Source organism: Saimiri boliviensis, chromosome 2, assembly GCF_048565385.1.
Source record: "Saimiri boliviensis isolate mSaiBol1 chromosome 2, mSaiBol1.pri, whole genome shotgun sequence".
NCBI lineage: Eukaryota > Metazoa > Chordata > Mammalia > Primates > Cebidae > Saimiri > Saimiri boliviensis.
In genome coordinates, this window is record NC_133450.1 from 127,875,597 (window position 1) to 127,894,316 (window position 18,720).

General features: G+C 54.5%; 1 pseudogene; it reads left to right on the forward strand.

The window, feature by feature from the left end:
* The first annotated feature begins 4,882 nt into the window (after positions 1-4,882).
* LOC120361336 (uncharacterized) lies at positions 4,883-8,544 on the forward strand (annotated as a pseudogene).
* The last annotated feature ends 10,176 nt before the right edge of the window (positions 8,545-18,720 follow it).

Below are 18,720 nucleotides of genomic sequence, written 5' to 3' on the forward strand. Positions count from 1 at the left end.
CGTACAGCTGTTAAGAAAAGCCAGCGGCCGGGCGCGGTGGCTCAAGCCTGTAATCCCAGCACTTTGGGAGGCTGACGTGGGTGGATCACGAGGTCAAGAGATGGAGACCATCCTGGTCAACATGGTGAAACCCCGTCTCTACTAAAATACAAAAATTAGCTGGGCATGGTGGCGCGTGCCTGTAATCCCAGCTACTCAGGAGGCTGAGGCAGGAGAATTGCCTGAACCCAGGAGGCGGAGGTTGCGGTGAGCAGAGATCGTGCCACTGCACTCTAGCCTGGGTAACAAGAGCGAAACTCCGTCTCAAAAAAAAAAGAAAAGCCAGCGGAGGCTCAGGAAGATGAAAGTGCGCAGAAGGCGGGGAAGGGAGGGCCCACCGCAGGCACCAAGAGGAAACTGGAAGGAGCAGGTGACTGGGTGCTGGGAGAGCCTTCTGCCAACATCCAGGGGCTGTCCCAGCGGGTCACCGTGGGTCGAACTGAGCCAGTGGGAGACCTGCTTGTGCCCTGGAGAGTTAGGTGGGTCTGGGTTTGGTGAATTCTCTGTGTCCGTTTGGAAATGCAGAGGCCTTGAGAAGGGACCAGGGTTTTTAGGGTCTTTGACCCATAAGAGTTTTGCATCTGGAATTCAAAGGCTCTTTAGTTCTGGGATTCTGAGATTCGGGATAGGGTTCCTAATGGCACAAGCCAGGGGTAAAATGTCCTTCACGTGCTCCCCACCCTGTCCTTTCTGTACCCGACCCACAAGGTCTGAGTAGGTCCAAGTGCTCCTGTCTGATCAGGGAATGTCTTTATGTGTTTGTACAACTTTTAAAAATGAGAACAAATTCTGTCTCTTGACTTTGTCGTTTGCATGCACCCCACACGCAAGTCCTTTCCTGGTGACACCAGGAGCTACAGCTCTCCTTGGCTCCCCCTGTGACTCCCAACTCCTTCCTTGGGAAGCTTGGCCTCAGGGCCCCTAGGACAGACCCCTGTGTCCCGTTGTATTCCTAATGTGAATGGCGTGGATGGCACTTGACCTAGAGCAGTGGGAAACGCGTCCACCCCTCAGCATCCTGACATATCACTCATCTTTTTTTTTTGCCTCTTTTACATTCTTACAGGTGTACTTTTTTTTTTTTTAAAAGGGTGTCTATTTTTTAATGAGCATCCCTTCTTTAAAAAAACCTAATTGCCATTATGCACCACAGACACTTTTTTTTCCTTTTTTTTTTTTTTTTGCATCCTGCTTCTTCCATGTAATATTCTCTCATCAGAACTTTTTTCCTTGTTGCATCATCTTCATAACCTCACTGGCTGCGTTGTGTCTTGTGGAGTGGCTACAGCGTCATTCACGGAACTATTCTGTTATTCTGATGTATAAACATCTTTTAAAAATATTATAAATAGTGCCGCAACTAACTGCTTAGAACACCCTTTTTTCATTCTTAAGAATTATGTTCTTCCACCCAGAAATTAACATTGCTTCATTACAGATCAGTTTCCCCTGCTAGACTGTGAGCCCTTAGCAGGGACAAGGAGCTTATGGAATCAGCCTTTGTATCCGTGATGTCCAACATGTTGCAGACTCTAAATAAATGATGGATGAGTGAACGGAAGAATGGAGGAAGGAGTGAGTGAGTGATCGTTTGGCTGATAGATAAGAGGGCAGAAGGATGGTGAATACGTGGATTGGTGAATGGATGAATGAATTTCCTTTGGTTAAGTTTCTTGAAAGACAGGCTCTGGATCTTTGTATGGATATTAATTAATTTCTGAAGGCTTACAGCATTTTCCAGTGTTCAGCAATGTATGACCATTTAATTGAGATATGGCTAGTTTGTCTCTGTTATAAACTACTTTTGCATGATTTTAACTTGCATTGCCTTAATTACTAATGACCGGCGAACACTTTCACCTATGTTTATTAACGAATTGTATCTTATCTTCTGTGAACTGTTTGTCCAAGTCCCTTGGGTCATGGCTTTCTGAAGAGACTGGTCCTGGGTGTCCTTGGGGTGTAGGGAGCCCTTACTTCACTGGAGGCATTCAAGGAACAAGCCAGGCAGCCCTCGGGGAAGGTAGTTTTAAGGAGATTCCAATGGTGCGGGGTTGGCCTAGGGGGCCTTTCAGGTCTGTTTGATTTTGGGATTTGCTTATCCCTGGGAAGTGGGTGACGGGGACAAGGACACCTTCCGTTGGCACATGGAGACACCACAGGCTGAACCTCTGGTAGGCCTGTGCACTCGGATCTTGCCCTTCATAACACCCCTGTGGGACAGGAATAGCTCTTTGAACCTTCAAGGTCCAGACAGCCACCTCCTAGCACCCTGTACCATCAGTTGGTGGCCCTTCCACCAGCCCAGTCACTCATTCCTATTAAACCCCTAGGAAGCCAGATCCTGGGGCCTCCGTTTTCCCATCTCTTAGGAGAAAATTGGGTTCCCAGCACCCTGTGATGTACCAACAAATGTCCCGGGCCCTGGCCTGCCTGTGTGGCTTCCATGGTGGTCTTTGGGGTTTAATTAACGAATGCAACATTTTGTATCAGGACTGATGGGAGAATCCCCTTTCATGTTTCTTCAACTGGGGCAATTACATTCCAAGGAGCAGAATAAAGGGCGTGTTCTGCCCATGTTATCAGGGCTTGAAGGTCAGTCACAGCCGTTTGGGGAGGGCACATCACCCAACGAGACCTCGCCCTACTCTCCAGAGCATCCTCCACTCTCAGCAGAGCCGCTTCGGCCCACCAACCACTCTACTACAGCACTGAGCACTGTTGGCCTTTGTCTGAACCCCTCACCCACATGTTTAGCTTGGCATCCAAGCTTGGGAGGCCAGCGGTGAGTCTCAGCATGAATCCCTCCATCTGTTCATCCATGCATTCGGCCTTCGTATCTTGATCCGGTGCTTTGGGCCTTTTCTTCTCCTGAAAGCAAACCCTTTCGTTCTGGGTGGGCTGTGTAGCGCCATGGGCTGTGGTTATGAAGCAAACACCCTTTCTTGTAGCTGCCTCCTTCGGGGTCACTGCTGAGCACGTCCCAGCTGGATTTCATCTGCCACTGTCACCCACGGCTTCTTCCCCATGATGCTTCCCATGTGTCACACACCATGACCGTGACCTGGGATTGGGGTCCTGGGGTGGTCCGGGGCCAAGCCCTCCCACCCATGAGTAGAGAGGTCCTCCCCCGACCTCACCCTGCCTTGTGCACAGTCCTTGCTATGAGCTTTGCATTCAGCCTCTCAGCTTCCTCCGCTGGACGGCGGTGATTGCAACTCATTCATTCATTCCTTCACTCCTTCATTCACTTACAGCCAACAAACATTTAAAAAAAATTAGCCAGTGCTATATTAGAGCTGGCACACAAGGACCCACTACCACACTGTCTTTTAAAAGAAAGCAATGAACATTGGCTGGGCGCGGTGGCTCATGCCTGTAATCCCAGCACTTTGGGAGGCTGAGGCAGGTGGATCATGAGGTCAGGAGTTCAAAACTGGCCTGGCCAAGATGGTGAAACCCCAATTCTACTAAAACTACAAAACAATTAGCCAGGCATGGTGGCAGGTACCTGTAATCCCAGCTACTCAGGAGGCTGAGGCAGGACAATCACTTGAAACCAGGCGGCAGAGATTGCAGTGAGCTGAGATGGCACCACTGTACTCCAGCTTGGGCAACAGAGTTAGATTCCATCTCAAAAAAAAAAAAAAAAAAAGAAAGAAATAAAACAATGAACATGTTGGTAAGGGGCTATGCTTGTGTCAGTGACAAGCAGAGGCCTCGGAAACAGCTCAGACTTGTAGATTCGCGTTCTGTTGCAGGTTTGATTGCCCCTCTGACTTTGTTCCCTGTACAACTGGAATCAGCCAGCTGTGTTCCTTGGGTGCTCAGAAATCACAGCCCACATCGTCGAGAGGCCAAAATGAGAGCTGGGGGTTGAGATGAGTGTTGCTCTGGCCATGAGCAGGCTTTCAAGTCATTAGGGCACTCTGGCCTTTCCTGGAGGTGGTCTTGGAGCCATTCCTGCCCCTTTCAAGAGTAGTTAATGCCCAGCTCTATTTAGAGAAAATTGGGGGAGATGATTGCTCATGTGGGTGAGAAGAATCACCTCCCATGTGGGGGTCTGCATAGAACACTCCATTGGTAGACCTGGGTGTCCAAGGCATGTGGCATTTTACAGACTCTGGGTGCAGCCCCGAGCTGTTCTGTGGGTCCCAGACGAGGTGAGAACTCCCGGAGCACCTGCTGCCTGGGTGGGGGTTGAGGCATAGTCTTGGGGGTTGGACCTGGAGTTCTGAATGTTACTCATTGCCTTGGAGAGGAAGGACGAGAGGCAAAGCCAAGACCCTGGGGCTGGACAAACTTGTGTGGTTGAAACTCACTGTGAGAGCTGGGGTTGAGTCTGCCTTCCGGGGAGGGCTGTGGCACCTACCTCGCAGGGCTGTTGTGAGGAGCCATGTAACTGTGATTTGGGACTGTGATTTCGGAAGGGCGGTGTGCGTATCCCCGGGGGTGTGCCAGGCGAGTGAGGATCAAAGGCCAGGGAGACGGCCTCACTCAGATAGCCGAGTGGGAAAGCGCTTATCTCCAAGCATGGAGGGGTGTGTGGTAGGACAAGAGCAATTGTGGCTGGAACTTTTGGGCTAGGGGTTTGGAAGACTTCGGGCAACGCCTCTGGACCCCCCGGGGGGACGCGTTCACGCTCACCTGAGAGCCTGGACATGCCTGGCTGTGTGTTTTGAATGCTGTGTGCTTCCTACCTTTGCCTGGCCTGTGGGCAGCACCTACATGTGTCCGTCTTCAAAAGGCCCCTCTGGGTGGCATCCTTTTCCCCAAAATATTAGGCGCCAGTCATCAAAGACACTGCATTGTTCCCCCTCTAACTGATACCATTTGGGCTCAGATGCCAGCAGGCTGGGTGCCCAACACAGAGCCTGGTGAGTGGTAGGCTGGTGTCTTCCTTCTCTGTCAGATGGACGGATAGCTAATGCAATTGTAACCAGTGACAAGCCTTGATGTTTGTGACCTTTACTAAGAGTTTATGATTTCGCTTTTCATTAACCTTGTTAACCATTGCCATGTTGTACTTTATGGACGTATGTACGCCATGTCTGAAAAGCAGGAGCCTTGCTTCGCCGTCATGTGATGGAACTTCAGCTCTCTGATGAGAAGCTGTGCTGTGTGTTAGGAAGAGCCTGGCAGACCCGGGGCCGCCTAACTAACCCTTTGCCTCACTGACCCTTGGTCTCCTTTCCTCTAAGCCGTGGGTCACTCGAAAGCCTACCTCACAGGGCTGTTGTGAGGGCCGAGGGTGGGTGTGCTGCCACAGTGCTGTGCAGATGCTGGCTTTCCCTGGGAATGGGCATATGTGGGGGTTTGTCTTGAAAGCAGCGTGAGTGATGGCTTCGCTAGTCCTAAGTGGATAAAAAGTCAGCCCTGACCTTCTGCTGGGATTGCGCTTCCCACAGTCAATGGCATGTGCAAGCTGCTGGTGGAGCAGCCCGCAGGGGCTTAGCCCTGCGGGCCCAGGGTAAATATTTGTTTCATTGAAGAGTGATAGCTTTTCCCTTCTGCAGAGGTCGCCCCGCCCCCATTCCACCGTGGGCTGCTACTTGCCCCCGGCAGGTTGTAGCTGGCAGGGCCACGGCGCTTTGGGGTTTGTTGTACCTGTTGGTGCCATGAGGGGACAGTCTGTCTGCTTGGAGGGGCTTCTGCAAACATTCGGGTATGCCCCTGGTTTGTTAGGGAGGAGGAGTGGGGTGACCTAGAGAGGACGCAGAGGGGCTTCTGGGTGGCGTGCTCGGGGCACTCCGTCCCTTCACCCTGTGCTCCGCATTTCCTCACGGCCCTTTTCCTGCCCTGGTAGAGGTGCAGAAGGTGGGTTTTGCCACCTTTTGTCGGCCTGGCACTAAGCTCGGGGGTCTTGGACACTTTCCCTTCTCTGACTGGAGTGCGGGCCGAGACGAGCCTGCTGAGAATCGGGACAGCTGGTGTCGGAGCCAGGATTGCCCAGCTTTGCACCAACAGCCTGTGCTTTTTTGAGTCCACCAAATAAGGCCCACTGCCTGGTCCGGTGTACCCCTGCCAGGCCCAGCGCACCCCTGCCAGGCCCAGCGCACCCTTGCCAGCTCCCAGCAAGTGTAGTCTGGTGCGGCCCCGCCCCCGCCAGGTACCCAGGAGTGCTCTGGTAGAGGAGGGCAGGGAGGAAGGAGACGTGCCCTCCAGGGGACTCCGTCGCGTCAGGGAAGGTGCCGCTGCACTGGCGGGGTCTCCAGACACCCCAGGCACAGGCCGCCTCAGATCCAGGGTCTCTTCACCAGACCTCTGTGTTCTTTTCCAGCTCTCATCTCTGGCATGTGCAGGAGCAGTATTTGGCTCTCATGTCCCCACATGCCAGCTGGTGAGAGCTTGAGCTGGGTGCTCCTTCTGCTCCCCACCCCGGTTCCCACCCCATGCCAGCCTCCCTTGCCCCGCCCCTTTGTCTCCAGCTTCACAGCTTCAGCGGGCAGGCCGTTGGCCCCTTGCTGCCTCGGGTCTCATCCTGTAGCCTGAGCTTCACCATGAGGTCTGGCCGCCACACCTTGGCCCCTGTCGTGCCCGCCCCCAGGAGCACCCACACGGGTCCTCTGACTCTCCCCTCCCCCGGGCTCTGCTGAGGGGCCCTGCAGTGTGGCCCCTGCTGTCTGCCCCATGCCCATCCCCTGTTCTTGGGAACTTGGAAGCAGTGGGGGCCCCTCCTCAGTGCTCTCATGGGGCTTCACAGCAGGGAGCCCCTCCCAGGAGATTCTGAGTCTGTGTTTAGGTGTCTGTTCCAGGGTGGGCCTTGGGGTCCCCTCAGGCTGGACCTATGTGTGACCTAGGGCTGGGGGGCTCTATCGGGTACCTAGCATCCCCTGGAGGTGGGCGGAGCTAGCCCTGGTCTCCTGGGGGTGGGTGGGGACACAGGCTCAGGGAGGTCCCCACAAAGCTGCCCGTGAGCCCCGCTCTGAACCCCATACGCACCCTGCCTCCCGCACCAGTAGGTGCCTAATAGATGCTCGCTTCCTGTGGAGGGGAAGGTTTAAATGGCTGTGCAGAACTGAATGGGCCGTTTGCCTAGTGTACGCGCGTTTGTTTAAGAGGAAAGGGTGTGTTTCTTGGCAGACCCCTCGGAGGAAGCTCTGAACTGGGGAAGGTCTCTGCCTGCTCTGGGGCCTCACTGTCCTCCCTGCCAGTTGGGGGCCAGGCAGTCACGGGTGGGTTTCCCCCAGTGGAAACACCGTATTTTAAATGGAAACATATATATCTAGGATAAAACTTCATCTAGACCAAAGTGTCTCTGTTGTTGCTGTGGTGCCTGTGATTTTGAAAATGTACAATACATTTGGCAATTTCTAAAGAGGGGGATGTCCCTGAGCCTTCAGAAGCCCCTGCCTGGGGAGGAGGCTATTTCCCCTGAGAAGTCCTTGTTCCCACCATTGGTGACAATTAGCAATGACCTCTGAGGCACCTGTCGGGTTTGGGATGCAGCCTTAGACATCCAGAATACCGGGGGTGGAGGGGTGGGGGCGTCAGACCCCAGACCTGGATTCCTTTTATCTGTCTCACCCCCAAAGAATGGTGCATGGGTACCAGGCAGGTTACTTGAACCGCCCTGAGCCTCGATTTTTCCACCTATTAGAAATGGGAGTAATTCATGACAGTGTCTGCTTGGGGGATGACCATGAGCCCTGAGAATCCTCGCTGCACACCATAGGCCGACTCGTGAGACTCAAGGTCTGGGTTCAAGGCCCCCCCAACCCCTCTGACTATGTGGCCTGGGAAAGTTTGCTGTTTGTAACCTGGAAAGCACCACACCTGCCTGTTATGGTTATTGTGGGGTTCAATGAGATTGTTTGTGTGAAATAAATGCTTTGTGACCTGGCACACAGGTGCTCTCTGACTTCAGCTGTCCCAGTGGGCCCAGCTGGAGATCCGGGCCACTGGGTGCTGGCTGCAGAGGTCCTGTGCCCCCCGGAACTGTCTGCGCTGGCCCCAGGGACTCGTGGGCAGAGTGGAGGGCAAGGGGGGAAGCACCAGCCTGCTCTGGGGAGACAGTGGCAGAGGGAGGGCTTTGCTTTTAAATACAGAGACTCTGCAGGTTTGGATGGGAGAGGTTCAGAAGGAAAAGTTGAAAGCTCTCTGGAGGAGGAAGAGGCTCTTGTAAGAAAAACAGCAAAGCTGGATAGGCTGGGCAGAAGAGCCGGGGATAGCGTTTAGAAAGGCCAAGAGTCCTGGGTTCTGGGTTATCAAGGTGAGAAAAACCGGAGGTTGCAGCTGGGGGAGGGCATCAGGACTAGAGTGATGCTTCCAGAAGTTTCTGCAGGTAGGCAGAGTCCAAGGTAGGGTAGAGGACACCAGAAGTTGAGGGGCCAGTAGGTAGATGGGCGGAGCTGGTGGCTGGGTGCTCCCCTCGCCCCCCATGCTGCTGGAAGCCCCTGAGCACGGACTCGCCCTCCTCTCCCTCCTCCTGGGGCCTGCCTGTCTGGGAACTCTTGTCGGCCAGCGAGGCCGGGGGCAGGTGGCCTTCATCTGCAACTGTGTCTCTCTCAGCCTCCACAGCCACGGGGACGCCCTGCACCTATTCCCACGGGACAGGCTGGACCCAGAGACTCTGGACCCGGGGCACCCCCTTGAGTAGAGACCCACCCTCTGACTGATGGACGCCGCTGACCTGGGGTCAGAGCCACGGGCTGGACCCCTGCCCACCCCGCAGGAACCCTGAGGCCTAGGGGAGCTGCCGAGCCTTCGGTGTCTGCATGCGGGGAGTGGTGGGCTGGTTCACCTACCTCACAGGGCTGTTGTGAGGGCACTGTGATGCGGCAAAGCACAGGGCTTGGCACACCCGACTGTGCTCTCAATAAATGTGTTTCCTGTCTTAACAAACGGTGATGGATGTGCTACTAATATAAGGAGAGTGAGTGTTGGGTGTTCTGTCTCACGGGCAGCGTGATGGGTGGGAGGGCGGGGAGCCGGCTGGAACCCCATGCAGCTGCCAGCACCCTGCCCTGCCCACTGGGCTCTCAAGGGGAGGGTACTTCTTAGAGGTCCAGAGGTTGACACATGCTTGGATGAACTAACAGCTGTCTGGTCCCCTCCTTCTGTGGATCGTGGGATGCCAGGCTTCTTTCCAGGAGGGACGGTACAGGAGGGGGCGGGGCAAGTCTGGCTTTGGTGGTGGAGAGGGGTTCTGAGCTGAGCTAACTGCCTTGGTTTCTGGAGCTCCAGAGAGGAAGCTCCCCTGGGGCTTCGAGTCTTCCTCCTCCTCCTCTTCCCACATTCCCCAGGGCCGGGCTGAGTGGTCCTCATGCTTGAACTGATGGCGAGTGATGGCCCCGATGGCCCAGTCAGGCTGGGGCCAAAGCCATTCCTCAAAATGGCTCCTGAGCAGGGCTGCAAAGGTGGAGCCTCAGACCCATCCCTGCCCATGGCGGGAGTGCTGGGCAAGCTGGAGGGTGAGCCTTGCCACCCCCAGAGCAGCTGGGCTGAGCAGGGGCACTGAGGGGCAAGGGGCCAAAGGGCACTAGGCCCAAGTCAAGTTGGATGCTGAGTCTGCACACCTGGCTTCGCTGGAGCAGATGATAAGAACGTGCTCCCGGTGAGGAAGGAGAGACTGACTGCTTTTGCTGCTACAGCCACCGTGGCCATCACAGCTACCACAGCCACCACAGCCACCGCAGCTACCACGGCCACAACAGCTACCACGGCCACCGCAGCTACCACGGCCACCACAGCTACCACGGCCACCACAGCTACCACAGCCACCACGGCCACCGCAGCTACCACAGCTACCACAGCCACCACGGCCACCACAGCTACCACGGCCACCACAGCTGCTACAGCCACCACAGCCACCACAGCCACCACAGCTACCACAGCCACCGTCGCTACCACCACCATCTCAGCCACGGGCACCGCTGCCACCTCCTCCCTCTTCTCCTTCCTCTCCTCTTCTTTCTCCCTTTTTTCCTTCCTTCTCCTTCTCCCTCCTTCTCTTTCTCCTCCTCTTCCTCCCTCCTTCTCTTTCTCCTCCTCTTCCTCCCTCCTCTTCTTCCTTCTCCTCTTCCTCCCTCTTCCCCTTCCTTTCCTGCCTTCTTCTTTTCTTTCTCCTCCGTCCTTTTTCCTTTCCTTCTTCCTTTTTCTCCTCCGTCTCCGTCTTCTTCCTTTTTCTCCTCCTTCCTCCCTTCATTCTTTACTCCCTCCCCACCTTTATCTTCTCCTTCTTCCTCCTGCTTGTCCTCCTCCTCTCCTTCACAGGGGTGCCTCAAGAGAACCGCAGGCAAGTCCAGCTAGCTGTAAGTGCACAGGACTGAGCATGGCCCCTTTGCTGAGAGAAAGAACTGCCTTGGCGATGACAGCCGTCACTTGGCAGAGGAGACCCGACCCAGCTTCTGATGGAGATGCTGACATGGATGGTGCTGAGTGATGGATCGGGCAGCAGTGAGAAGAGGAGGAGATGAGTTTCAGAGTGCATCCTCCTAGATGAGTCAGCCTGTGCCCAGCCAAGAGCAGGCTGAGAGTCCAGGAGAGTCCTGTGTGGTGAGCAGAGTGTCAGACTCCGATGAACCTCAGGTGTCCAGAGGGAGCCACCCACTGATATTCCAGTGCTGAGACCCTAGCTCCGGCCTCTGTTGTACCTTGGACATTCAGAATGAGCCACCCCACTTTTGATGTCCCAGATTTGAGTCTCAGCTCCAGACTCCGATGAAACTCAGATGTCCAGAAAGAGGGACCTCTTGATGTTCTAGAGCCAGGACTCCAGTGATGCTTCGGGTGTCCAGAAAGAGGGACCTCTTGATGTTCTAGAGCCAGGACTCCAGATCCAGTGTCCAGTGATGCTTCAGATGTCCAGAAAGAGGGACCTCTTGATGTTCTAGAGCCAGGACTCCAGTGATGCTTCAGATGTCCAGAAAGAGGGACCTCTTGATGTTCTAGAGCCAGGACTCCAGATCCAGTGTTGAGTGATGCTTCGGATGTCCAGAAAGAGGGACCTCTTGATGTTCTAGAGCCAGGACTCCAGATCCAGTGTCGAGTGATGCTTCAGATGTCCAGAAAGAGGGACCTCTTGATGTTCTAGAGCCAGGACTCCAGTGATACTTCAGATGTCCAGAAAGAGGGACCTCTTGATGTTCTAGAGCCAGGACTCCAGATCCAGTGTCCAGTGATGCTTCAGATGTCCAGAAAGAGGGACCTCTTGATGTTCTAGAGCCAGGACTCCAGATCCAGTGTCCAGTGATGCTTCAGATGTCCGGAAAGAGGGACCTCTTGATGTTCTAGAGCCAGGACTCCAGATCCAGTGTCCAGTGATGCTTCAGATGTCCAGAAAGAGGGAACTCTTGATGTTCTAGAGCCAGGACTCCAGTGATGCTTCAGATGTCCAGAAAGAGGGACCTCTTGATGTTCTAGAGCCAGGACTCCAGATCCAGTGTCCAGTGATGCTTCAGATGTCCAGAAAGAGGGACCTCTTGATGTTCTAGAGCCAGGACTCCAGATCCAGTGTCCAGTGATGCTTCAGATGTCCAGAAAGAGGGACCTCTTGATGTTCTAGAGCCAGGACTCCAGATCCAGTGTCGAGTGATGCTTCAGATGTCCGGAAAGAGGGACCTCTTGATGTTCTAGAGCCAGGACTCCAGTGATGCTTCAGATGTCCAGAAAGAGAGACCTCTTGATGTTCTAGAGCCAGGACTCCACATCCAGTGTCGAGTGATGCTTCAGATGTCCAGAAAGAGGGAACTCTTGATGTTCTAGAGCCAGGACTCCAGTGATGCTTCAGATGTCCAGAAAGAGGGACCTCTTGATGTTCTAGAGCCAGGACTCCAGATCCAGTGTCCAGTGATGCTTCAGATGTCCAGAAAGAGGGACCTCTTGATGTTCTAGAGCCAGGACTCCAGATCCAGTGTCGAGTGGTGCTTCAGATGTCCAGAAAGAGGGACCTCTTGATGTTCTAGAGCCAGGACTCCAGTGATGCTTCAGATGTCCAAAAAGAGGGACCTCTTGATGTTCTAGAGCCAGGACTCCAGCTCCAGCCTCAGATAAAGCTCAGATGTTCAGAATGACAAACCTCCTTGATGTTCTTGAGCCAAGACCCAGCTGTGGCACTTAATGAAGCTCTGGTGTCCAGAAAGAGGTGCCTCTTTGATGTTCTAAAGCCAGGATTTCCATTCTGTCATTTGATGAAGATCAAGTATATAGGAGGGACCTCCTTGATGTTCTAAATCCAGGACTTCAGCTCTAGCTTTTGATGAAGTGCAGATGTCCAGAAGGAGGGACTGCTTTGATCTTCTAGGGCTGGGACCCAGCTCCAACATCTGACAAAGCCCAGATTTCCAGAAAAAGGGTCCTCCTTGATGTTCCAGAGCTGAGGGGCCTCCTTGATGTTGTAAAACCAGGACTTTAGCTCTAGCTTCATTGAGAGCTTTATAGATGTCCAGAAAGAGGGACCTCCTTGATGTTCTAGGGCTGGCACCCAGCTCCAACCTCTGACAAAGCTCAGCTGTCCGAAAAGAAGAATTTCCTTGATGTTCTAGAGGGTGGACTCTAGCCCCAGCCTCTAGTGGGGTTCAGATGTCCACAAAGAAGGACTTTCTTGACATTCCAGAGGCAGAACTCCAGCTCTGGCCTCTGATGAAGCTCCGATGTTCAGAAATGGGGGGACTTCCTTTATGTTCCAGCTCCAACCTATCACAAAGCCCAGATGTCCAGAAAGAGAGACCTCCTTGATGTTCTAGAGCTGGAACCCAGATTCAGCCTCTGAGGAAGCTCAGGTGTCTAGAACTGGTGAGAAAGCCTCAAGGTTACGGGCTTCCCTGGGCAGGGATAGCTGTGGCCAAAGTTTGACTTAAGACTGCAGAGGGTAGAGAACACTCTGCTGATGTGCAAGGGTGGCCTGCAGCATTTCTCAACAGTGACACTAGCATAAAGGTGGGTCCCAGTTGCAGAAGGAGAGATGTGGAGAGGGGACTCCTTGTAGGAGGAAGAGTATTAGGAAGAACGTGGCAACAGAAAGCACGGATTGCGGATGGGGAGCCTTCGATGAAGCCTGCCTGAGAGCATTAACACTGCAGCAAAGCGCCATTGCGTGCATTTTAGTTTTGCTGGACTCATGGCTGGCCACACACTCGCCTCGACCCACAGGGCTGCCAAATTGGCCGGACCCTGGAATGTAACCCAAGCCAGTTCCTGCGGCTTAGCTCCTCTCCCAGTGGAAGGTGCTAAACCCCCACTCGCCAGCTCAGTGTGAAGCTGCAGCCTCGGTGTGAGTCAGATCTGGTTGCCTCCTTCTAGCAACGGAAGTTTGTCTAGGTTAGCACTGGGACAGGGCCAGGCTATTGCAGTGGGTGTGAAGACAGCCTGAATGGCAAAGGAGGCCCACAAATAGGTGGGGACGTGGATGCTAACGTCTCAGAGGAAGCTGTGTTTGGGGCTGGAGCCCTGCCAGGACCACCTGGACTCCACCACTTGTCTTCCAGGAGCTCCATTGACACCAGACTGTCCATTAGGCTGGAGATAGATGGCGAGTAAAGAAATAGGCCAGGAATACTGACTCACTCGGAAACCGTAAGAGCATCACAGGTAGATAGAGTCCAAGTGATGAAAAATGTAGACATGGGGAGGAGAGTGCTGAGTGTTATCCTGGGTGTGTGAACTCTGGAATATCCAGGTTGGGAGAGAATGTGAGCTCATCGGTGTTGCCATTCAGACACAGCTATGAGAACAGAACGTGGAAAGTGACTGACTTCATTCAGCTGGAGTCTGGAGGCAAAGGGAACAGCTAGCAAGAATTCTTGAAAACACGCCCTAATGATGCCACATCATTCTGGTGGTATTTCCTAGAAATTCATTAGAACTTGGAACGGCACAAACAAGAACTTCTTTTATGAGTCACTGGAACTCGAGATTTGGGATTGAACGAAGGAGAAATGTCATCTTAGAGGACTGCCCCGCCCCTCATTTGGCCAAGTTATTTTAGGAAATTTCTAAGAACAAGCGATTATTAGAATCACTCATTGCTGATTTCCTAGAAGTCCCCACAACAGATTCTGAAGCCAGATGCAAAATGGGTGAGGCCAGCTTGTGAGGCTTGTGAAACCTACTCTATAAAGTTATTGGCCTCAGAAAGCAAGACTCAGAAGTAGAGCTGCATTAGGGAAAATGAGGACAGAACGGAAGGTCTAGGTGGTCAGGAGAAGGCTGGCCTTGACATGGCTGTGGGTCCTCCCTGGCCGGCCAGCCACAGCGTATCAGACTGGCCCCTCAGAGCCTGTCCTCCAGCACTCCTTTTGTCCTGCTCCTGCCCAACGGGGGGATGTTCTCGGGCTTCTGTGTTGCTCACCTGGCCTCCTTGGGCCACGGACGCAGAGCCAGGCTGTGGGCTCCGGGTGACTGTCCCTGAGGTATGGTGAGCTTCCTGAGTGGTGACCACTTGGCAAAGTGGATCCGTTGCAGGGAAGTGGACGATTACCGGGGGAAGGGAAAATCATGACTTTTTTCCTTCCCAGGAGGGCCTGAGTGGGGCCCCCAATTTCCCTGACACTCCCAGCTCAGCTTATAGAGGAATCAGGGAGTGGAGATGTCTTGGGCTGCAATTTTCTTTCAGATGACTGTAATTTTCCCCCTCTTATCTTCACCGGTGGCTGCCGTGGACAGGGACAGGTGGGCAGCCTGAAAGCTTTTCCTTAAGCCCCCATTGAGTGCAGGGCTGTTCTCACATGCCCAACAGTCAGCGGGAGGCTGTGCTTCTAATTGTGACCCCTACTTCTCAGAAGACACTGGACTCCACTCCTGCCTCCACGCCCAACCATGCTGTGCAGCGTTTTGTGTGACTGAATGGAAATTCAACCTGGCCCTGAGGGCCTCCAGCGAAGCCAGTCCGAATTGCACCGGATGCCCTCTGCAGAGGCTGGGCTCATGAACGGCCTGGGTGGGTGGAGGTGGGTTGAGAGGACAGGGTGGGCGAGGCAGGGGAGGGTAGGATGGGGAGCAGCTGGTCCAGAGCATCCTGCCAAATTCAATCCAGATGTTAACTGGATTAACCAGCAAGGGAGGGGGAGCCTCGCCCCAACCCCATGGAGACATGGATGAGGCCGAGGAGATAGCTGTGGCTTCTGGGCAGAGCGAGCACCTCGGACCCCAAATTGCCTTGGGAGGGTGGGTTTTTGGTGTCAGCTTAGTTCAGCTCAGCGGGCTTTTATAGAGCACCCATTGTGTGCTGGCTCACTGGGGTGACGGTGCCATGGGGCAGGTGTGCAGGGTGCAGACAGCGCTCCATGGGGGGCATGGTGGACTGAAGGCTGGGCTTGCAGGGTGTGGGCTGGGGTGGGCGCTGGCAGGGTGTTCTGGAGCATTCCCTCTATACCTGCACTTTACAAAGCACTTTATCTGTTTGCCTGGTGTTGGCTGATGGTGGAAGGAGTGAGTGGAGATGCCTGTCTGTGGCCTGGATGCTGGTTAGTACCCCCATGTCAGAGGCACAGACCCTGGGCTCAGGGCAGGCAGGGGCTGGTCTAGGGGTTCTCCAGTGTCTCTAGGGGGACTGGGTGTCCCTTCCTGGGACCGGGAGGGGCTCCTCCTGAGATGCTGTGGCTGGTGGCCTTCGTCCCCAGAATCACAGGGCCATATGCTAGGAGGAAAGACCCCGTAAACTCCAGACCTGACCTCCTGGGACCTGGAGTTCATTACCCAGGTGGGGACTTGCCTCTCCTGCCCCCCACTTAGAAGCGACTGTGACTCTCTAAGGAGCCAGGCCTTAGCCAGAAGCCACCACGCAGCCTGGTGCTCCTGTGAAAGTGCTGCCTCTGGAGGGTTTCTGCAACTTGGAGCTCCTGGCAGAGGAGCTAGTGTCCACCATTCACCCTGCTCCTGCACAGTCCCCAGCATTAGGTGGGCAACCTCTAATGAGGGGTGGATGGGCTTCTATGCCATTAGCCCTGGGTTAGGCTCAGATATCTATGCTGGGCTTCTGTCCTGGGAGGGTTCGGAGCACAGGGACCCTGGCCTGGGGGGAGGTAGCTGTGTGCCTCTGTGAGCCTGTGTGTGCCTCCGTGAGCCTGTGAGTGCCCTTGTGAGCCTGTGAGTGTGAGCATGCCTGGTGTACATGTGTGTGGGCACGTGTGCCTGGGAGTGTGCACGCATGTGCAAATCTGTGCGCGCGTGTGTGCGTGCGTGCGTGCGTGGGAGACAGATGGTGGAGTGTGGCTGGGAGTGAGCCACAGAGTGGATCTGTCCCCAAGCCTAGAACACCACATCCTCATCCCGCCCCCAGACCTGCTTCTCGGAGTCACCCATGCCCATACGCCCTGTGGCTTGGCCCACCAGCCTGTCTGTGTATCCTGGTCTGCCTTGGTGGACAGAAGAGTGAGAGTCTTGGCCCTCAAACCCCTGCTTTTCTCCATGTCCCCCACTACCTCTTCTTGGCAAAGCAGCTGGCGTGAGACCTAAGGCCAAGGGTGGGGATGCTGTGCTCTCATGAGCTGCAGACACCATTCTCTCACCAGCTCTCCCTCCCGTGCCCCGGAGTGGACCCCCCCACCCACTGCCCATCCCTTAACCTCTATTCCCTTGTCTGCGGTTCTGACCATCCTCCCCCCCCCCGCCACACCCCCCACCCCCAGCCTCCAGCTTCCAAGGCAAGTTTCCAAGACAATGGGTTGAGCAAGGGGCAGGCTGGGTCCTCTGCCCAGCCTCCAGCTCCCCCAGTTCCCCTAGTTCGCCCAGCTGCTGCCTGGGGCATATGCTGCTCTGTGGCGCTGGCTGGGGAACCTCAGGACCAGATGGGGCCTCCCCGGCCTCAGCTGCTGCATCACTCTGGACAGGGCCTTGGGCCCGGACGACGCCTGTGCCTGCCATGCACTCTGGCCAGTTGCTGCACCCTCCACCCGGCCTCCAGGTGAGTTCTTTCCGTGCTCATGGAGCCCCACCCTCCTCAGCATCCAGGGGATGCATCGACCAAGGTTCCGAATCCCGAGGGGAAATGTTTGCCTTTGCACTGCACATGGACACACTGATTCGCATCGAAGGGTGCCAAAAATGACATCAGGCTTTCTCTGAAAAAGCCTGTTTTGCCCCACTGGTTTGCCAGTGAGGTTCAGCATGGACAAATCAAAATGAGCTGATTCTGTACCTCTGAGGTTTTGATGAATGCTACGCATGTAGCATTTGTCATGTGCATATGCTATGATATGCCAGAGGCCACCTCATGGCAACTTTTAAAACTTCCTATTAAGTTTTATGGCCCATTTAAAAATGGGTTGTGGGAGGGGGAGATCGTGGCTTTCGGAAATTCCTTCATGGGGTCTGCAAGCAAAAACGTCTGCCGCCCTCTGTTTCCAGGGCACGCCCCACTCCTCACTAGCAGGGCTGCCAGGCCCAGGGGTTGTTCTCTGAGCATCACACATGGTCAAGTTTTCTGTTCATGCAAGCGCACGGGGTGGGTGGCGGGTGTGGAGCTGAATGCTGTGTGGACTGTAAAGGCTCCTGCTTCTTGAACCTCAGAGGTTTCCAGGCCTACCTCTTGGCCCTTGGCTTCCTCCTCTCCTTCTCGTCTTTGGGGGATCCATCTCACGCATGTCTGTTTACCATGGACTCCATCATGGCTCCTTTTACCTCCATCTGGCCTCTGCCATCCTGGGCTCAGCATCTCATCTCTGGCCATCCCAGCCTCCATCACCTGCCTCACCTCCATCATCCTCGCTTCGGCGCTCATTCTGGCCTCCAGGGCTTTGTACATGGTAGGCTTTCATTCATTTGTTTGCACATTCGGTGAAGGTCTACTGTGTGCCAGGCCCTGTGCCAGGCATCGTGTAGATGGATGTTGCTCTTGTGAGTGCACACCTCAGGGAATGCACGCCAGCTGGTGGAAGGCAGAAGAGCCCTGGCCAGGGCTGTGGGTGCAGAGGAGGGTCAGCCGGTCTCCAGAGGGGTGGGGTCAGGTGGGCTGGTGGGAGGGGATGGAGGTGTGGGCTCAGCTGAGGCTCTGCTGAGTGGATCCTGGAGGGAGAGGTTGCATGTCCCCTCTGTATTCCCTATGGGTCACCCACATCTCAGTAATGGCTCCAGGAGTTCAGGGGACCATAGATTGCTCGCAAGGTCCTCACTCCCAAGTTCTTGGCAAGATTCTTGTGTGCCAGGAGCCTTGCCACCTGACTGCCCCCGGGTCTGAGGGTCAGCTTCATGTTGCCCACGTTGGTGGGTGTCATTGGATTGTTAACAATGTGCATTTTCACTCTAAAATGATGGTGATTGAGGATGGGGATTATGTGTCTATTTTAATGTTTTTTTTTTTTTTGGTGACGTGTCGGTTGTGGAATGTGGATTTTGGAAGTGTTTAAATGTTGGAATGCGAGTCTGGGGCACTCTGGTGTGTAGGAAGACCCTGTGATACCCTGGGGAGAAGGGATGTGGACTGCCAGGGAGAAACGGTGGACACTGAGGTCCTCAGGGCCACCCCCATTTAAGCACTGGAGCATACTCAGTATTCAGGGACCTCGGTGGTCTTCAGAGATGTCCCGTGTTTGCTAAGGAAATGCTGCTTTTGCTGGATGAACTTCTGAAAATGTTTAGGATTGTTTAGCTGCCTGTTTTATTTCATTCAGAATTAGAATTGGTGGCATGTAGATCTGCTTCTGGATCTAGGGAGGTGAGGCAGGCGCCTGGGGTCTCCACCTTCAGCTCATGACACCCATAATAACCCTGGCAGGGGCTTGCCTCATTAGACGTTCACAAGGC